The sequence below is a fragment of the Neomonachus schauinslandi genome, chromosome 8, assembly GCF_002201575.2.
Source record: "Neomonachus schauinslandi chromosome 8, ASM220157v2, whole genome shotgun sequence".
In the NCBI taxonomy this organism is placed as follows: Eukaryota; Metazoa; Chordata; class Mammalia; order Carnivora; family Phocidae; genus Neomonachus; species Neomonachus schauinslandi.
In genome coordinates, this window is record NC_058410.1 from 16,034,328 (window position 1) to 16,053,024 (window position 18,697).

Sequence of the window (18,697 nt, forward strand, 5' to 3'; positions counted from 1 at the left end):
GGGGATGGGTGAGGGGGATAGGAAAACAAACCCAGCTACTTTCCCCTAATCCCGATGTGGCAGAAAAGCAGAAAGCTAAAAGCTTCCCTGAGGAAAAAGCTACTCTAGACGGAGATGGATCAAGCAAGTTTAACAAACGTCAGACTACTTAACTTGCTTACATTTCTCTGCACAATTTTGAAATGTGTTTATGAGGCCACGTGTTTTCAGCACACCTCCTCGCTGCCCCCCCACCCCTACCCCCTGGGGAACAGGCTCAGGTGGGCCTAGACATTAATGGTGAGGGCCAGAGGCGAGCAAGGCCTGAAAAACCCCGGTCCAGGCCAAATGAGGATGGGTTGGTACTCGTGTCTTTTTTTTTCTGGGATGCTTCTCTGGAAACCCTGTGACAAGAAAGGGTTAGTGAGCGGGGGATACTCTCTCTCTTCTGCGTCAATAAATCCCATTTCAGGTTTTATTAAAAAAACAAAAAAGTTCTGAAGATGAGCTAAACCATTTATAATTCATGAAAAAGACTGCTCTAATGGCCTACCTTCCAGATATACTCGGCATTTCATTCTTCTGTAGACATTTAGAGATTTTAATCTATTTAGATATTTTAATACATCAGTTACCATAATGGTGTTGTAGACCAAATACTTGACGAATGAAGTCAGTGACTATGAGTACAAACCCTAACCCAGCATTTTTTCAGGGGTGGTGCAGCACCTCCTAAGTCACTGATAAGGACTGAACTGTGTGCTCCCCACCCCCAAATTCATATGGTGAAGCCCAATGTGATTGTAATTGGAGACAGGGCCTTGAAGGAGGTAATTAAGGTTAAATGAGCCAGCCAGGTGCCCCAGGTCTGGAGTCTTTTTAAGAAGGAGAAAAGCCAACAGAGATCTTTTTCTCTCTTCGCTCCCACCCAAAGCAAAGGCCATGTGAAGACACAGAGAGAAGGCAGCCATCTACAGTCCAAGAAGAGAGGCCTCACCAGAAACCACCCTGCTGACACCCTGCCTTGGACTTCCAGCCAGCAGAACTGGGAGAAAATGAATGCCTGTTATTTAAGGCACCCAGTCTGGGGTATCCTGTATGCAGACTAATACAATGACCATCAGCTTGTGTTTTCAACAAGCAACCGATTGCTGGGCCCCTGACACCAAAGAGGAATCTGTAGGGATGGGAACCTGGAACCGACACTGGTCACTAACTCCCTGGGGGAAAGCTGTCATTGTAAAGGTTGAGAATCATTATTTCAGGGGGGGAGCTCAAGGCTGCCTACCAGCTCCCAAGCCCCTCCCTCAGCCTCCCCTGTTCTACCACCCCGAAGAGGAAAACTTATGGGGTCAATGATAAAACAGACATCTCAAGCACTTAAAATTAGGCTCCCCAAAAGGGGGACAAAAGATTATGAATAGAACTCATCAGAAATCAGGTTGGAGTCAGAGGTGAAGTACTTTGTAGGAAAATCCACATCAGTTTCATACTTGGGCTGGTTCTAGAAGGACAAGAGGGGCCCTTGAGACCCACGTGAGATCAGTCCAATTCCACTGTAGGGAGACCACATGAAGATTTGGTGTGAAGCAAAGGTGACGTTAAGAGTGCCTTTGTGCTGTGGTCGTGCTGGTCTGCAGGGATCAGAGTGGAGGTGGTTGGCTGGATATGAGGGGTTAATGCTTGGGACCCTGGCTGGCTCTTTCCTTTCCTCAAAGAATCAACTAAGATTGCATTTCGACATCCTAAAAGGTAAAAAATGGAGTTGAACTACCAACCATTGAAGATCCTTCTGACTCTGAAATTCAAGGGCCTATAGAAAATAAATATTGGTTATTGTTATACTCTTGTGAAAATCACTCATGAAAAATCACCAGAGTGAAGATTCTACTACGTCAGTCCAACTGAACAGACTTGAAATTGAGTTATATTGTCAGGAATCATTTAAGCAAATTGAAAGGCATCAAGTACATTCAACTACGTAAAAGTGCTACACAAAATCCTGTAAATCTTCAAAAATCTGAACAACAATCAAACACTATTTTAAAAATGCCATATTCTCTGGAAGCCCAGGGCACTAGGAATTTTTTTTTTTTCAAAGTGATTTTTATCTATTGCCAAGACAGAGAGCCATGGCTGTACGGTAAGAAAGTTACCATACTCCAAATTAAGGTAAAATTTAACTGAAGAACAGAACATTTTCTAGATTTTTAAAAAAATACTATAAAAATGACCCTTCAAGTGGAATAGGGCTTTTCTAATGGACAGAATAAAATTATATTTTAGGTACTGAGTCAAAATCTAAAAGCCCCATCAGGGTGCCTGGGTGGCTCAGTCAGTTAAGCATCTGACTCTTGATTTCAGCTCAGGTCATGATCTCAGGGTCATGAGATCGAGCCCCATGTTGGGCTCTGTGCTGAATGTGGAGCCTGCTTGGGAAGCTCGCTCTCTCAAAAAAAAAAAAAAGAAAGAAAGAAAGAAAGAAGAAAGAAAAAAACCCTAACAGCCATTAGTAGATAATCTGTGTATCCTAATTTGCTTTGATCCTAAAATCATGGGAAGAAGGTCCGTAAGGAGAGAGTATGATTTTCTCCACTGTAAGACTGAAAACCTGGGTGTGGCTTTCCCTCCCTGCAGCGTGGTACCTCTCCAAGTACACCAGCCATTTTCTCATCTGAAGGCCACACAGACAGAGGGAGAATGATGAAGATCCAAACATAGGTCTAGGTGCGGTGCTTTGATCTTTGTAGGCACAAACGAGAGAAGTGTGGTTGATGGTCAGAAGTTCCAATGCCCTTCAGAAGGTGCTCCACACACCGGAGCTCTCGAGAACTGCTCTGTTGTCCAGGTTTATTTGTGAAGTAGCAAAAGATGTCTGGGTCTCATTTATTGAAAGTTTAGTTTATATTTTTAAAGTATAATGGCTACACTAGGGATGCTGAAGGGTGAATTATGGAGCGAAATACACCTAGTTTCAAATCTTGGACCTAGAACTTACCGTATGATCATGGAACTGAATTTCAATCAACCTTGGTCTCTTTAAAATCAGGGGCCATCTAGGGGCGCCTGGGTGGCTCAGTCGGTTAAGCGTCTGCCTTCGGCTCAGGTCATGATCTCAGGGTCCTGGGATCAAGTCCCGCATTGGGCTCCCTGCTCAGTAGGGAGTCTGCTTCTCCCTCTCCCTCTGTTGCCCGCCCCCCCACTTGTGTTCGCTCGCTCTCTGTCAAACAAATAAAATCTTAAAAAAAATAAGATCAGGGACCATCTTATTTCACAGGGTTACCATTTGATTTCAGTGATAGGACACTTACATCCACCATGGTACATGGCATCAACAGACATCCAGTCAGATTAGTTTCTTTCCCTTTATGGATAGACTACTGTCAAATGGTTAAAAAAGAACCCAAAACACAAATAAGCGAAACTCATTTATTCATATTCTTCTAATTATAACATGGATGCAGTCATGTATGTTACATGCATCTGTAACCACCACCAATGCCTTCCTGAAGAAGTACTGCTTATTCTTTAAAAATTCAGTTTCCATGCCACCCTTAGCTGACCCCTAATGTGGAACCTTCCTAGGAATAAACATTTTTGATAGGTTTAATTTATTATTTCTTTAGCAAGTGTTTAACAGCATTTTTAATATATAGCTCATATACAGGAAATGAAGCTCTACAAGCTATGATTCTCAACCTTGAAGTCCCAAAATTTTGTCGGGGGAGAGAGATAGGTCTGCTAGTTCCCAATGTGTGGGTTACTTCCCCTGTGCAATGTGCTTTTCTACATGCTTTGGGTCAATTCCTCACAACCCCCTTAGGACGTAGGCACTATTATCTCAATTTTATGAACGAAGAATTCAATGAACAGGAACTTTCAGTAGGTTGCTTGCGTGTAAAATGTTACCAAGGGGAGGCACCAGAATTTGAAGCCAGGCCGTCAGATTTCCAAGCCTGTCCTCTTACTGTGCAATTCTGCCAGATGTGTACATTTACGCCACAGATTTATAGAATTCGAGAGCTTGGGGTGTGTGCCTTGGATGTTCAGAGAGGGGCCTTAGAAATGGTTACTGTAAATCTTTCATTTTATGGAAGAAGAAATTCCAGAGCCTGGAAAGAAGATCACACAAGGTCAGCTAGGCCAGTGGCTCTCCAGCTGTATCTGGCATCAGAATCACCCTGGGAGGCTTGCTAAACACAGACTGCTGGGACCCACCCCTGGAGTCTTTCTGTGGGGCTGGGGTGGGGCCTGAGAATCTCCAACAAGTCCCCACATGGTGTTGATGCCGCTGGTCTTGGGAATACAGTTTAAGAACCAATGACCTATTTCGTTCCCTGTCTGAGCCAGAATGAAGCTTCCGCTCTCCTCCCTTTGCATCTTCCCCATAAATGGTGGATATCAGGGGCTCTGTAACAATGAGAATTCTGAGGGAGATTGGGCAGCCTGCTAGAGCAGTCCTGGACCCAGGCACGGAATGCCCTCCTCCTCCTAGTTTAGCTGAGACATCTGGAAGCTTCTTTCCAGCAAGCAGGCATATGACACCATGATTTACTATAATGCTGGTATTTTACTATTGACCCTCTCCACCTACCTCTGCACATACCCAATCTGAAACAACACAGACCTGCTTACCGCCCATTTTAGGTATGATTCTCACTCTGAGCTATTGACCAAAACTTACCCTCTAAAATGTGGCTCTTTGAATGCTAAACACAGCAGGGGTTTTAGCAAAATGAGCAGGGGTCATGAACAATCTGCCAGTATTTATTCTCAGAAGAAAAGGACAATGAGACCATTTCAAAGTTTTCTTTGGTTTACATTATAATTCAAAAGGAAATTTTTTTGCTTATTTGTTTAGCTAAGAGGATCCCTTGCCTTTCATTAGGATCCCTAGTAGAGTGAACTATTTTGGAAGTAGAGACATTATGTAATTATTGTTCAAACTTGCCACAGTTAACACTGCTTAGTGTTTGTGCTGTCACGGGGTGTTCTGAGGTTTAAGCACTTTATGAGTGTCAGGGATGAGCGAGCCTGGCACGTAGGAAGTGTGTCCAGAGTGCCAGTCAGCTCTGAAGACCGTTGCTCCTATTATTTAAGAGAACCCAGGGGTTCGCCCATTTGCTTGGGCAAGTAGGTGGGGTGAAATGGCATGACCTGAGTAAGGAGAGTTTAGACAGACCTCATCATCAGAACTCTCTCTTCCCCAGGAGGAAGGGGATTTAAAGAGCATGACACTCAAGAAGCATTTATGGGGCATCTCCATTTACAGGGTAACCATCTATCACCCACAAAATCTCACAGGACTTAATACTTGGTCGTCACTTACTGAACTAAAGCATCTTTTCAGAATACCGGCTAGACCCTAGAGATTTCAGGTAAAGGTTCTCAAGAAAACTTACATTAAGAAAAAAATTTTTTTTGAAATAAGTATAAATCCATAAGAAACTGCAAAAACCCAAAAAACTATACAAGGAGGTCTCCTGTACCCTCACCCAGTTTCCCGCCGTGGTAACCTTTGCGGGACTACAGTGTAGACACAACACGAGGACACCGCTATCATTCCAGACCACGAAGTACATTCGAACCTTATCAGTTTTAAGGACAGGTGCATCTTGGTTGTGAAGGACACAAAAACAAAAAGGAGAAACAAAAGGTGATACCCGATGAACACAATGAGCAATGTCAAATCATCTGGTGTTACTTTGAAATTTGCCTTTTCACTAGTCATGAGAAGAAGATAAATGGTAAGCACCTAAACTATATCAGTAAGACTCTCCCTGGAAAAAAGATCTTAAAATTTTTTTTCCCCAGAGACTAAGCTTAACCATTATACTCAAATTAACTTGTTTTTCAAATCCTCTGTAGATGGGAACACTTATTAGTGCCGTGAGAGGTGAATCCCAGATTTGATACTCAGTAGTTCCCCATTATGTGCGGTCCGTGGCAGTCTAGAAGAAGCAGATGACCCTCCTTCTGGTGCAGCGTCAGAAGGTCAATAAGCAGCCTAGTGCTGGGTCACAATGCCTACGTCATTCCCCTCATTTCAACTCATCACGTGGGCATTTCATTCTCTCACACCTTTACAAGAAAGGTGAGTATAGTACAATAAGATATTGTGAGAGAGAGACCATTTTCACAGAGCTTTTATTACAGTATATTGTTGTAATTGTTCTATTTTATTATTAGTTATTGATGTTTATCTTTTACTGTGCCTAATTTTTAAATTAAACTTTACCATAGGTATGTATGTATAAGATACTTCAGGACTATCTGTGGTTTCCAGCATCCACTTGGGGTCTTGGAACGTATCCCCATGGATAAGGGGGGTTACTGTACACAGATCCTAGCCCCACCCAAACTCACACACAATCGTCACAATCTTTACAATTCATAAAATGATTAAATGAGGAGCTTTAGAACTTGCTATATATTGCCAGGCCTGGAATGCCATGTAGAAGGCACTTGGATTTTGCTATTTTCCCTAAGTAATCTTTAGAAGCCCCTATTCTTTTTTTTTTTAAAGAATTTATTTATTTATTTGAGAGAGAGAGAGAGAGAGAGCACAGGAGCAAGGGGGGAGGGGCAGAGGGAGAGGGAGAAGCAGACTCCCTGCTGAGCAGGGAGCCCGATGCGGGGCTTGATCTTGGGACCCCGGGATCATGACCTGAGCTGACGGCAGATGCTCAACCGACTGAGCCACCCTGGCGCCCTACAAGCCCCTATTCTTGTATTCATTATAAATTAGTCTTATCAAGTCATTAAAGGTTCCACAAATATTCCTCATTGAGCATTCTTGTTTTCATCTATATATATGAAATACATACATATATATATTTGGAAATATTAAAATGGAATATTTTAATTAGCTGGAATAGGTAAGGTTTTACTGTGTATATCATTTTCATAATATATAGTCAGGACATCAAACCATTAATACGTGAGCATCTTCCTTAACTAACAACTTCTTTCAAAACTGATGTACCGCGGGGTGCCTGGGTGGCTCAGTCGTTAAGCGTCTGCCTTCGGCTCAGGTCATGATCCCAGGGTTCTGGGATCGAGCCCTGCATCGGGCTCCCTGTTCTGTGGGAAGCCTGCTTCTCCCTCTCCCACTCCCCCTGCTTGTGTTCCTGCTCTCACTATCTCTGTCAAAGAAATAAAATCTTAAAAAAAAAAAAAAAGAACTGATGTACCGCGAGGTGGTTCCCAGTGGCCCTCCTGGTGTGATGCATTTGCCAATATTTGGTCTTTGGCTGAAATGCTTTTTAAAAAAGCGGCGGCAGCCCACCAGAAGAACAAGATGTCTCCAGAAGCTCATAAGAAGCAGATTCCCCACGTCTATCAAAAAGGACCAGCTGTACTTTCCTAATAAGCAGGTAACGATGTGGTAACCTTTTTGATGATTCACCCTAAGAAAGCTGCTCTGGTATTAGGAAACAAAACACAGCATTTTCCTTTTGCACGGTGGGGAGTTGTCTGTGTGGATCTCCCACCAGCAAGGCCAGAGAGAGTAAACAGATATTTCACTCGGTGGAGGAGCCAAATTCCCCTCCACTGCACACACAGAGCTGATGACCCCCGCTGGGGTCATCTGAATTCTAAATGACCAAGCAGAACCTTTGCAGAAACCACCCCCCAACCCCTACCCCTTCTAGGCCAGCCCTAGGCAAGGCTCTGAAATAGGACCACACTGTTGCAGTCTCCCTGTCCCCAGGCATCCCTACCCATCCCAGTTGAGGGTCCTGAGGTCTCTCCTTCCCCCTCCCTCCTGCCCCTGCCCACCTGGGACTCTCTCCTTCCAGGGCTTGTGCCCTAAGCTTGGCCACCTCACGAAGATTCTGAGGACAGTGGGAGTGCCCTCAAAAAACCTGCCCAAGGTAAAGAGCTAGAGAGCTACACGCCTGACTCCAAGTTCAGTGCTCTGTCCATTGCCTACAGTGTGCTGAATGGCTCTGTAGGGCTAAGCAGTTGGAAACTGACTATTTTATTCATTTTTCTTAAGCTCAAGAATTTACAAATTGTTTGTGATGGTCCTTATTCTTCAGAATCAAATCATCATATACATTCTATTTCAGCTCGCGGAGAAATTTTAAAGTGCTTGGAAGTATTTTTATCTTTAAAAGTACTGCTGATAGTATCATATGTTTTTGGTTTTTTGTTTTTTCTTTAGAGAGAGAGAGAGAGTGTGGGGAGTGGGGGACAGAGGGAGAGGGAGAGAGAATCTTAAGCAGGCTCCACACTTCGTGCAGAGCCCGACTTGGGGCTCGATCCCATGATCCTGACCCTGAGATCATGACCTGAGCTGAAATCAAGAGTCAGACGCTTAACTGACTGAGCCACCCAGGTGCCCCATAACATACGGTTTACAACCAATCTTCAGCAAAATGTAGCACAGTGTGTGTGTATGTGTGTGTGTGTGTGTATGCACACGTATATATGCATGTGTGCATAATACATACAAACGTGTACATATAGAAAATTAAAAACCACCAAAATAATCAAAACCAAGGAACTTTTCATTGACCATAGCACATTTTTTTGGTAGTTGTTAAAGTAGAATAAAAAGTAACTTTATTCTTTGAAATACAACAAAGTCTTCTATTTAATAGATTACACATAAAGAGAAAACCACCTCTGTAAAAGCTTTCAAATTGACTTCTAAAAACCACCATCACACCATCAGCGGACTCGTCTCATGCCTACAAAGAAGACCCTTTAAAACATTCACCTTGAGACCTTTCTCTGCTGCACAGATTTTTAGATCTCTGGACTTAAAAAGTGTTTATAAATCTATGCTCATGAATCAGTGACTCAGATTTCAAACTCTGGCTGGCTTAAGACTCCTTTCGTGCAGTTTGCATAGAGATGCTGTTGTTCAGAAACACAGCCACAAAGCGAGCTCAATGGGGCTGAAGAAAAACAGACCACGGGATCCTGCACGGATATGTCCCCAGGGACGGGGGAAGTGTACATGCGTGCGTTTGTGTGTGTAACTAGTTAGTCAGAGTGCTTTAGTGCAAGATGAACGTGTGCAAATGTCATCCTCTGATTTCGAGTTAAAATCTCAGGTTTTCTTCCGGAGCTGACAGCCTGCCATTCCTGCAGGCCTAGGGTGGCTCGTGGCTTTGGGGATGGGGGAAGACCTCGGTCATGAGGCACTCTGATGCTCCCACCCACTGTGCTACCATGGTTCTCTTGGTTTTAGGATGAATTCCATGGCCAGACTTCCCAGACTTTCATCTTAAACCATCAAAGAAATAATTTAAAGGATATATAGACTTCAAAAAATCTTTACAGAGGGAAGGTGTTCTACAATATTCTCTGTGATCTGAATTCTTCCTCACCACAGCCTTGATAGATAGGCAGGGCTTTTGACCCATTTTAGGCTGATAACCTCTTTTCTGTACTCTCTGCATAACTTATATAAAGAGTACCCCAAGTTCAGCTGACTACTTGTAAAAGTGGCCAAGAAAACCATAAATTCACATTTGTAAGGTGAGAACTCTAAATTTGAATTATTTTAATGGTTTTTCTCCCTTCTTTCTTCCTAAATACTGTGACTACAATAAGTACATACAGACATTTTCATATAAAATCCCCCTCCATTCAGGGAGGGTACATTTTGTTTCAGGAAAACTTCAACAACCAGATATAATTCATCCTAGAAACCTGAGGGTCAGATCTCTGCAAAACAACAGCAATGAACATTTGAGCTCTTGTGTTTCTTAGGCACTGTTGTGAGTACTTGAAATGCACTGTTTCATTCAGTCCTCATAAGAATTTGATAATCCCCATTTCAAGATGGGTAATTTGAGGCTCGCCCAAGCTATGTAACACATCCCAAGTCACACAACTGGTAAGCACAAAGCCAGGGTTCTATCCAGATCTGCTTACTCTAGTGTTGTATTCTCAACCACTGCCTTGTACTTGAAAATTTCAAGGAAAGGGGAATCAGCAGTTTTCTTTGTAAGAAGAAATAACTTTCTGCAGTCTAGGATCCCATTCTGTAGAACAGAGACATATTTCTAGTAAATTCCCAACACTTTCTATACCCTTACCTCAAACAAAGACCAACTAAAGGCAACTCAGCATCTAAAAACCAAAGGACAAAGAAAAAAAGAAAACAGGAAAAAAGGAAAAAAAAAAAAAGGACAATGAGCTGTTATTTACAGCTCTTAAGAAGTTTCTCCAAATGGTCAAATATGAAAAGTTACATATGCAAAAACATCAAGCTAAATTCAAGTTCGAGAAGCATAAAGCGTTGAGCAACTTCTTTGTAATGAAAATGGAAACCAGGGTCGATTTTCAAGTAGAACAAATATTGTTTTTTGGAACGGAAACTTGTTGCTAAATCTCACCATGGAGCAAAAGGCTTATAAACTTTTGAAAAAATAAGGTTCACGTGGAAACAAAAACACAACAGGAACTCCAATATGGAGACCAACAGATGCTGCATGTCTTCCCAATTCTTTTAAAAGCCATTGCTGGCTATTAAAATGTCAATGTAGAAATCATAAAATACCAATAACTCTAGTATTCCAGAGGAAATGTTTATGCTGAAGTTTTTAAACTTTGGTTTTATAAAAATTTACTAGCAAGGAAGATTGATGGAAGTGATGATGTCTAAGGATAGGCAGGTCCGGTTACTAGGAATTGACAAGACCGCATCTAGAAGTCATGAGGACCACACAGTAACAGCTAATAAAGAGAGCTGACACTTCTGATTTCTCACAATGTGCCAGGTGCCATTTTGAAGATTTTTAAAAAAAAAATTTAAATGAACTCACATCATTCTCCCGTCTCTAAAAGGTAAGTATTACTATCAGCCCTATTTTGCACTTGAGAAAAGGGAGGCACTGAGAGATTATGCAGTCATACAACTGGGAAGTAGTAAAACTGGAACCACTGGAACCAGCCGGTCTGGGACTGAGACTTTTACTCCCTCGTCTCTGACAACTCACTGTGCAAAGCCCTGCACATGAGGACAGGGACCGTCCCCACAGAACTGAACTAATGGTGGAGAGAAAACAGGAATTTCTGCCATGTTCCTCCAGCAGAGTCTCTTAGGGCTGGACTTGGGGTGCCTCTCCCTGATGGTTCACAGTGCTGTGGGAGAGTCAAGCCTCCCAGGCGAACTCTCAGGAGCAGGGAGAAAGACGAAGATGACCAAAGTGATAATTACATACAAAGAGGGGCCAGTTTGGTGGGGAATGGCTTCTAACCCTCCATTTTCTTGACGTATTCTTTGCATCTTCTTCCATTTTACCCCACCTCTCAAACTAGTCATGAGCTCTCTGAACTCCTGCCTTGGACCGCTCATGCTCTGTATCCCTCCCCCCAGTTTGCGCAAAGTAGATGCTTCATAGATGCTGTTGCATGATTTACGTGTGCTGTGGACATTCTCCCAGGGAGGTTGAGCCCTGAGCTGACTCCTCAGGGGAGTGATGTGTGAAGAGATAGAGGGGGTGAGAAGGCAGCCCCGAGTACAAGGGAACAAAGCCACGGCGGTCGAGAAGAGACAGAACTCATGGGGAGTGGTTGGCATGAACCAAGGAACTGGGCTGGACTGTGACCAAATAGGGCAGTCACTGATGCGGGACCTCATAGCCTATCCCAGGGAATTTGGAGATCACTCCATAGGCAATTAGGATCATTGGCTGATGACACCCAGGAGGAAGCAATCTGCCAAGGGCTTTGTTTGCTGACATGAGAGCTTCCAAGTCCCAGAGTTAGAATGATCAGAGAGAGAGAAGCCAAAAGTCAAGAAGCAATTTCCAGGAATGGAGAAGACAGTGATTAAGTCACACATTTTATTTAATTTTAACATGCTGAATGGTAGGCTGCCAGTATCCAATGCAGGCATCTTCACACTATTCTGACAAAGCAGGTAGAGACAGAAAGACTTGCGGAGAGACAGTGGACTATGTGAATTCACCTCTGTTCCTCGGTCCAGTGAACTTCTGGGGAAGCTTCTGTGAGTTTCCACCACTCCATTTTCCGGAGGGCTTGTCTCACGTCCTGAGCCCAGAGTGAGGAAGGATAATCAGGTGGAGAAGGCCATATGCACTAGAGCAGGGGGTTGGTGTTGGCAATGCCTAGGATTGGATCCAGCTTGAAAAATCATTATTACTCGAGTGAACTTGGGTGAATTGTTGCACTGTTGACCTGCCTTAGGTCTCAGTTGCTCCATGTGTAAAATGGGGACAATTTAGTACTTACTGCAGATTGCTGAGGGGATTAAATGAGATAAAGGACAAAAAGCATTTAGCCAAGAGTCCTGGTACATGGATAGATTTCCTAACTTGTGTTTTCTTAGCTTCTGTATTTGTCCATTTGGCATCCATTCATTACAGGGCCAAGCTAATAGCCAAAGTCGTTTACATCTCCCCTGTGATCCAGAGCCCATACTCGGAACCACCTCTATCTAACTTGTATACCCCAAACCAATACTTCCCTGCCCTACTCATCCCAGGGCCAGGGACCAGACAACTTGGCACAGCCCCTATGCCCCAAGGCCTGCTGGGATTATTCAGACTAGCCAATCCTAAACTGTTTAGCCTGTTTTGCCTTGCATGGGCAACCCCATGGAAACCCCAATAAAGGCTCAGCCTAGGCTTTCCTCTTGCTCCTTTCTGCCTCCTGCCTGAGTCTGGTGCTTCCCCATGTGGTCCTGGGTGGCATGCCATGCCTCTCCTCTTGGGAAATGTAAGTAATAAAAAATCTCCTTTGAGTGGCATGAGTCTGTCTCTTCTGTCACTCAGTCGCTTCTATAAATTAAAACCGTACACTTGGGCCCCTGGGTGGCTCAGTTGGTTAAGCAACTGCCTTCGGCTCAGGTCATGATCCTGGAGTCCCGGGATCGAGTCCCGCATCGGGCTCCCTGCTCGGCAGGGAGTCTGCTTCTCCCTCTGACCCTCTTCCCTCTCATGCTCTCTGTCTCTCATTCTCTCTCTCTCTCAAATAAATAAATAAAAAATCTTAAAAAAAACCCCAAAAAACCGTACAGGTACAACCATTGAGACAATATAGCCCAGTAAACAATAGCCATGATAACTTTTCCAGGCCATAAAATAAATCAGTTCAGTTTATGTCTCTTCTCTCCATCCCTTCTCTCCTTACTGTTACTTTCGTAGTCTTGACCTGAATCATTGAAATAACCTCCTGAGTACATCTTGCTAAATCCAATCTCTTGCTTCCTCAAACCATCCCTGCACATGACTCTCTTCTAAAACTCAGGATGTAGGTTACCCTCTGCTGGAAACTTGATATAGTTCCCTCTGGTCTAAAGATCCAGTCCAACTCCTTATCTTGGCAGTCAGACCTTCCAGGGTCTGGCCCAGAACTGCTGCCATATTGGACAACTCAACATTGCCCACTAAGGTCACAGGTTTTCACGCCTCTCTGTCTTTGCTCAGGCTAGTGACTGCCCTTGGGATGCTTCCCACTGTTCTTTAAATACAGAAATCACAGGGTTTTGGGGGCCTTTGAATCTGCTTATATAATTGTTTCTCTGAGTATATAACTAAATTCATTTCAAATCTTCAGTTTGACTTAGTAGAACTTTCAAGAGATAAAAGAAAGACTGAAAGTGTAACAGGAGCAAATATTTACTTTCTATTAGCTCTAATCTCAGACTTGAAAGTGTCCTCAGTGGTTTGGAAGGCCCAATTTAAGTTCTACTTACTCGGGAAACTCTATACTGTCTCTTAAAATTAATCATTTATTCCTCTGATATCAATTTGCACTTACTTAATTCTGTCTACTCATATTATATTTGTTGCATTTCTTTACATTTGTTTGCCGTAGATCACAAACACTTTTTTGACGTCAAGGGTAAGCTTTAGATAGATCTTAAAGGCTGTCATCACAAGGGAAAAAAATTCTGTAACTATATGTGGTGATGGATGTTAACCAGACTTACCGTGGTGATCATTTTGCAATATATACAAATACGAATCATTATGTTGTACACCTGAACCTAATATAATGTTATATGTCAATTACGCCTCTATATAAAAAGGACAAGCCTTAGTAATTCTTTTATCTTTCTGGCATGCCCATTAGTCTTACAGATAGCAGCTACTTAGTGAATATTTATTGAACCATAAGCCCTGTGATTATTTTAATTAAAATAAAGGGCTCTTATCAAGTGGTAATTGCATAGTTAATTATGGGGAAATATGGGAAAAGGCTTATATAGGCTCATTTAAATGAAAGACAATTAGTACAGGTCAGAGTATAAGAGTCTGTTAAATTCTATCAGAAAACAGTGACGATATAAAAATCATTTTAAAGTATTATTGCCATATTTAGTCATAACTACTAATTATATAATGGGATTAATACTAATTTTGGCTTACAAAGACAAAATGCTTTTTAGTTTATAAACAAACCATAGACCAAGCTGTGAGGTGCAATTTCTCAGTGTGCATTTTATTCCTGCCGGAAGTTGCTAGGCCAAATATGGGGTAAAGTCAACAATTCCAGTTCGAACTTACAGAAGTCTAACCAGGCTTCTTCAAACTGTTCCCGGTCCTAAAGAAAGAAATGGGCCATGTCCTGGCTGGACAGGAACCCAGATGCACCCTGGTCTCTGTTCCTTCAAGCCTATGCTAGACCTGAATGAGGAAATCAGGTTTGGGTAGAACTCAGTCATATCCTCTTTAATGGCTATCCGAAACTCCTCCCAGGTCCTCAAGAAATATTTGGTGGGTTATCTGACCTTATCATCTGACTTTCTATCCAGCATTATTGTTGAAAAAGAAAGTTGGCTGAGATTTACAGCTACCTCTTCTTACTAGGTGGGTGGTTGGGCTTGGGAAGGAATGAGAATCATTCCATCGATACAAGGAGAAGCTGTCCCCGGCCGACACAATGAAGGAAATGGTGGTTAAGAAAGAATCTTAAAAATTACTCAAAGATGATTACAGGCTGTCAGTGAGAAATGAGGAAGGAAGGGCTTTCTTTTCGACTACAGGGTGTATAGCTCTACAGACAGAAATGATTATTTTATATTTAGGCCAATGGTAGTCTATATGCCTTTGAAATGTAAAAAGCAATAATAACTTAAGTACCTGGTATGACTTTCAAAGCATCAAGATAGATTCCACCGGCCATATATGAAAACCAGGCTCCTTGCTTTGTAACATCTTGCATTTCATGGTTCTGAAGTCAGCGGTTATCAAATAGTCATTGAATGCCTGCTCTACATAGGACACTGGGCCTGGTGGATTAAGAGAGTAGCAAGCCATGGAGCTCTACCTGGACTCACCACCTGCATAAGGAGGGAAAATGAATGAATGATGCATGCTGCCTCATAGCCAAGTCTTTTTGGTGCTCCCAGGAGCTTCAACAAAGAGCAGAATTTCTGAAAGAACCTATGCGCTAAAATGAACATGATTTCATCAACAAAGCAAATAACTTGGTCACAATTTAAAATTTGCAAGTGTTCGTCCTTGATTAGATTTTGAGAAAGTGGGTGGGGAAATTGCCTATAGCAAAGGTATCCTTTGATAGTTTTCAAGCCTTGATCAAGGGCATCATTTTGCATTCCTTGACCTTCCTCCCCTGTCCTTCCCGACTTCTGAAATAGTCAAAGCACAATTACAGCATGTTTTAGTATGCCGAGTGGGGGGCTGGCTGCCCATATATAAAATATGCATCCTTACTTTATTTGGGCAGAACTGGCAGCAACATAGTTACATTTTGTATTTAAAGATCAAAGCTGTGAAATGACCCAAATCTGCCTTCGCCTTCAGTTTCCTCACCCCTGTAAGGTGTAAAAGAGCTCCTTGAATTATAGTGGCTTCTGCCTCAATTTCCTCTCCATTTCTGAACTCAGCGCTGAGAAAGAACAGCCAGATAGGCAAGGCCAAGAACAGTTATGAGTTGAAAAGACTCATCTCAGGTCACGCTGCCTAGCTGCTGGGACACTCCGATCACTCTCATTAAAAAAATGTCACTAAACTTTCACGAAAGGCACAAAGTAGGTGTTGTCAGGTTTCCTGAGTTAACTTTTACCACATCACAGTGAAATATTTATATTATATAACAGATTTACTCTTCCTACTTAGTGATTCTATGGAGTGTGAAACAATTGCAACTATTAAATTTTATGTCAAAAGAAAATATCATTGCTCCATAGAACTAAGAACTAAAGCATAAAAACCATATTCTTTTTTTTTAAAATCTCTTTCCCGGTACCTAAAAGTAAAACCTTAAAAACCATTCATTAGTCCCTCTCAAGAGAAATTTGTTGAATAATTACTCTGTACCAGGACCTGGACTGGGCATTAGGATAAAAAGATTTTTGAAAAGATTAATCTATGGCCCCTGACTTTAAAGAAATAACTGAAAATAAGTACCTTCTTAAGAGTCTCTTCATGCTTTACATAACTTAAATATAAAAATACCATCAGACTGAAAACACCCAAAGATTTATTCATGAGTAGGTTAGAAGTTAAGGTATATTTAAGGGAGGGAGAATAAAATATGAGGGAATTAAAATATACTATTGCATCAGCCATAAAAGGGAATGAAGTTCTGATACATGCTATGGATGAATCTTGAAAACATTATGCTAAGTGAAGTAAACCAGACAAGAAAGGACAAATATTGTATGATTGTATTTATATGAAATATCTAGAAGAGGCAAATTTATAGACAGAAAGTTGATGACAGGTTACCAAGGGTGGATGCATGGGTGGGGCGGGGGGGGGGGGGGGGTTGCTCCTGCTTAAAGGTTGTGGGATTTCTGTTTGGGGTGATGAAAAAGTTTGGGGAGTAGACAGTGGTGATGGTGGCATAAAATTGTGACTGTAATTCATGCTACTGAACTGTGCCCTTAAAAATGGATAAAATGGCAAATTTTATGTTACATATATTTTGCTACCACTTAAAAAAATGAATAATGTAACATACCAGACACTATCGAATTGTACCCTTTAACTGGGTGAATTTAAATTATAAAATTATAAATTATACCTCAAGAAACCTGTTAAAAAAAACCACACCATCGCTTTCATGTTAGCATATTACTTTGTCATCTCGTAAAGCTCTGAGTATTGTTAAAGAAATGTACTGGGAGCAGAACCAGGTGATCAATGTTTGAAATACTATGACTCATACTTCTTACTGAATACCAAGGTTCTACAAATAATCACTAATCCTTTTGGCAGTTTAGAACACAGAAGAGCCTTCTATTTTTTGTATGCCTGGTTAAATAACTGATTTTTCTATCTTGCAACGAATACTTATCAGACTATTTTCAAAATAATCTCTTGGCCTGATTCTTGAACACAGTCAGCCTGAAAAGTAGGGCTGGAAACCACTGTCAGAACAAAACAAACTATAACATTTAGTTTTTGTACCACTCAATCGTAGGTTAGCTACAGATCAGAACATGACAGTATCCAGAAAAATGCCTGGCACATACTGACTTTCGATACATATTTGTTGAAATGAAAGAACAGTTGCATTTACTGCTCAGACAGCTCTCAGGGCTATGTGTCAGATAAAAGCGTTTTGAGGGGCTGAAGGCCAACTCAGAAAGGCCCTGGGAGCTTATGAGTCCTGGGCTCATGCTCGCTTCCTCTCCTGGCTCTGAGCTGCTCTCCTAGGTCAATCATCAGCAAGACCAAAGAGTTCCTTTCTAAATAAGTGTCATTAAAAAGTTCAAGGTCTAGACAGAACAGAATGAGGTCAGGTGTTTCAATGGTATTTCATTCCAATGAAAATTTGTCTCAGAAAAGGCCACATTAACGTTCTGAACTCAGTTAACAGGAGAGCTAGGATTTGGTCAATAGTTCTATTGTCGCCTCAAAACAATAGTAACAGAAAATAAAAATAATTAATGGGGAAACGCAGAAGCTAACTCTGTTTTACCATTTTCCACACTGGAGTTAGTAAAGTGATGTGCGTTAGACTAGAATTTGCCAAAAGCCGGTATACCTTTTGTCTCACTAGTCAAACACAAATATCACAGAACAGGATTACATCTGAAAATAAAAGCTCTGGAAGGAAAATAAGATGGAAATAATGCCCCTTTCCTGGGTGACCACTGTGGGCACCAATGTCTTTGACTAGGAAAACAGAAAATAAACTGTCCACAAGTGAGCTAGCCATAACTTATAATAACCTGAGAAGAAAAACAGACTCTAGTTTGTCAATTCTATCTGAAGTGGGGGTCAGCTTGGACGCTCATCATCACCTTCCTGAACCTTAAAAAAAAATCACACAGTCATAGCTGAGTGTCAAACGTACCCTGAGTCTGAGGTCCATCTTGGCTCCGTGGAATAAGGAGTTTGGATTCAGGCCTTCGAGGGGCGCTTCGATTCCTCCACCCGCGGATCAGAGTCCCCACCATGGTTGTGGACAGCATGTTCCCCGGGCAGCCGTGGCCCTGCTGGGTGACGGGGAGGGGTGGGCAGCCCTGTCAGGCTGCCACCACCGTCGGGAGATCCATGTCCAGCCGGGGCAGGACGAGGTACTACACCCAAGGCAGACAGGTCCGGGCAGTTCCCCTGCCTGTGTCCTCCACCCACATTCTCCCTGGCTGGTGTTGTTTGCCCTCCCTCAGGAGGCCCTTGGAAAGTTTGGGGAGATGGGATGAGAAAAGCAGACAATGCAAAAATAAAGATGAGGGATACGAATAGAACCAATCAATAGGAGGGCATGATCAGGATTACAGAAGTGCCCGTCTTCTTTCTTGGAGAGAACA

At 42.3% G+C, this 18,697-nt stretch overlaps 1 protein-coding gene across 1 annotated transcript in view; it reads right to left on the reverse strand.

Annotated features, from left to right (window-relative positions):
• The window catches only part of PLEKHG1 (pleckstrin homology and RhoGEF domain containing G1), a 127,659-nt gene extending 109,354 nt beyond the window's left edge, over positions 1-18,305 (reverse strand). Inside the window, exon 1 of the mRNA XM_021693189.1 lies at positions 18,241-18,305. The gene's annotated coding sequence lies outside the window, so the exon portion shown is untranslated. The remainder of the gene's footprint in view (positions 1-18,240) is intronic.
• Positions 18,306-18,697: the final 392 nt, after the last annotated feature.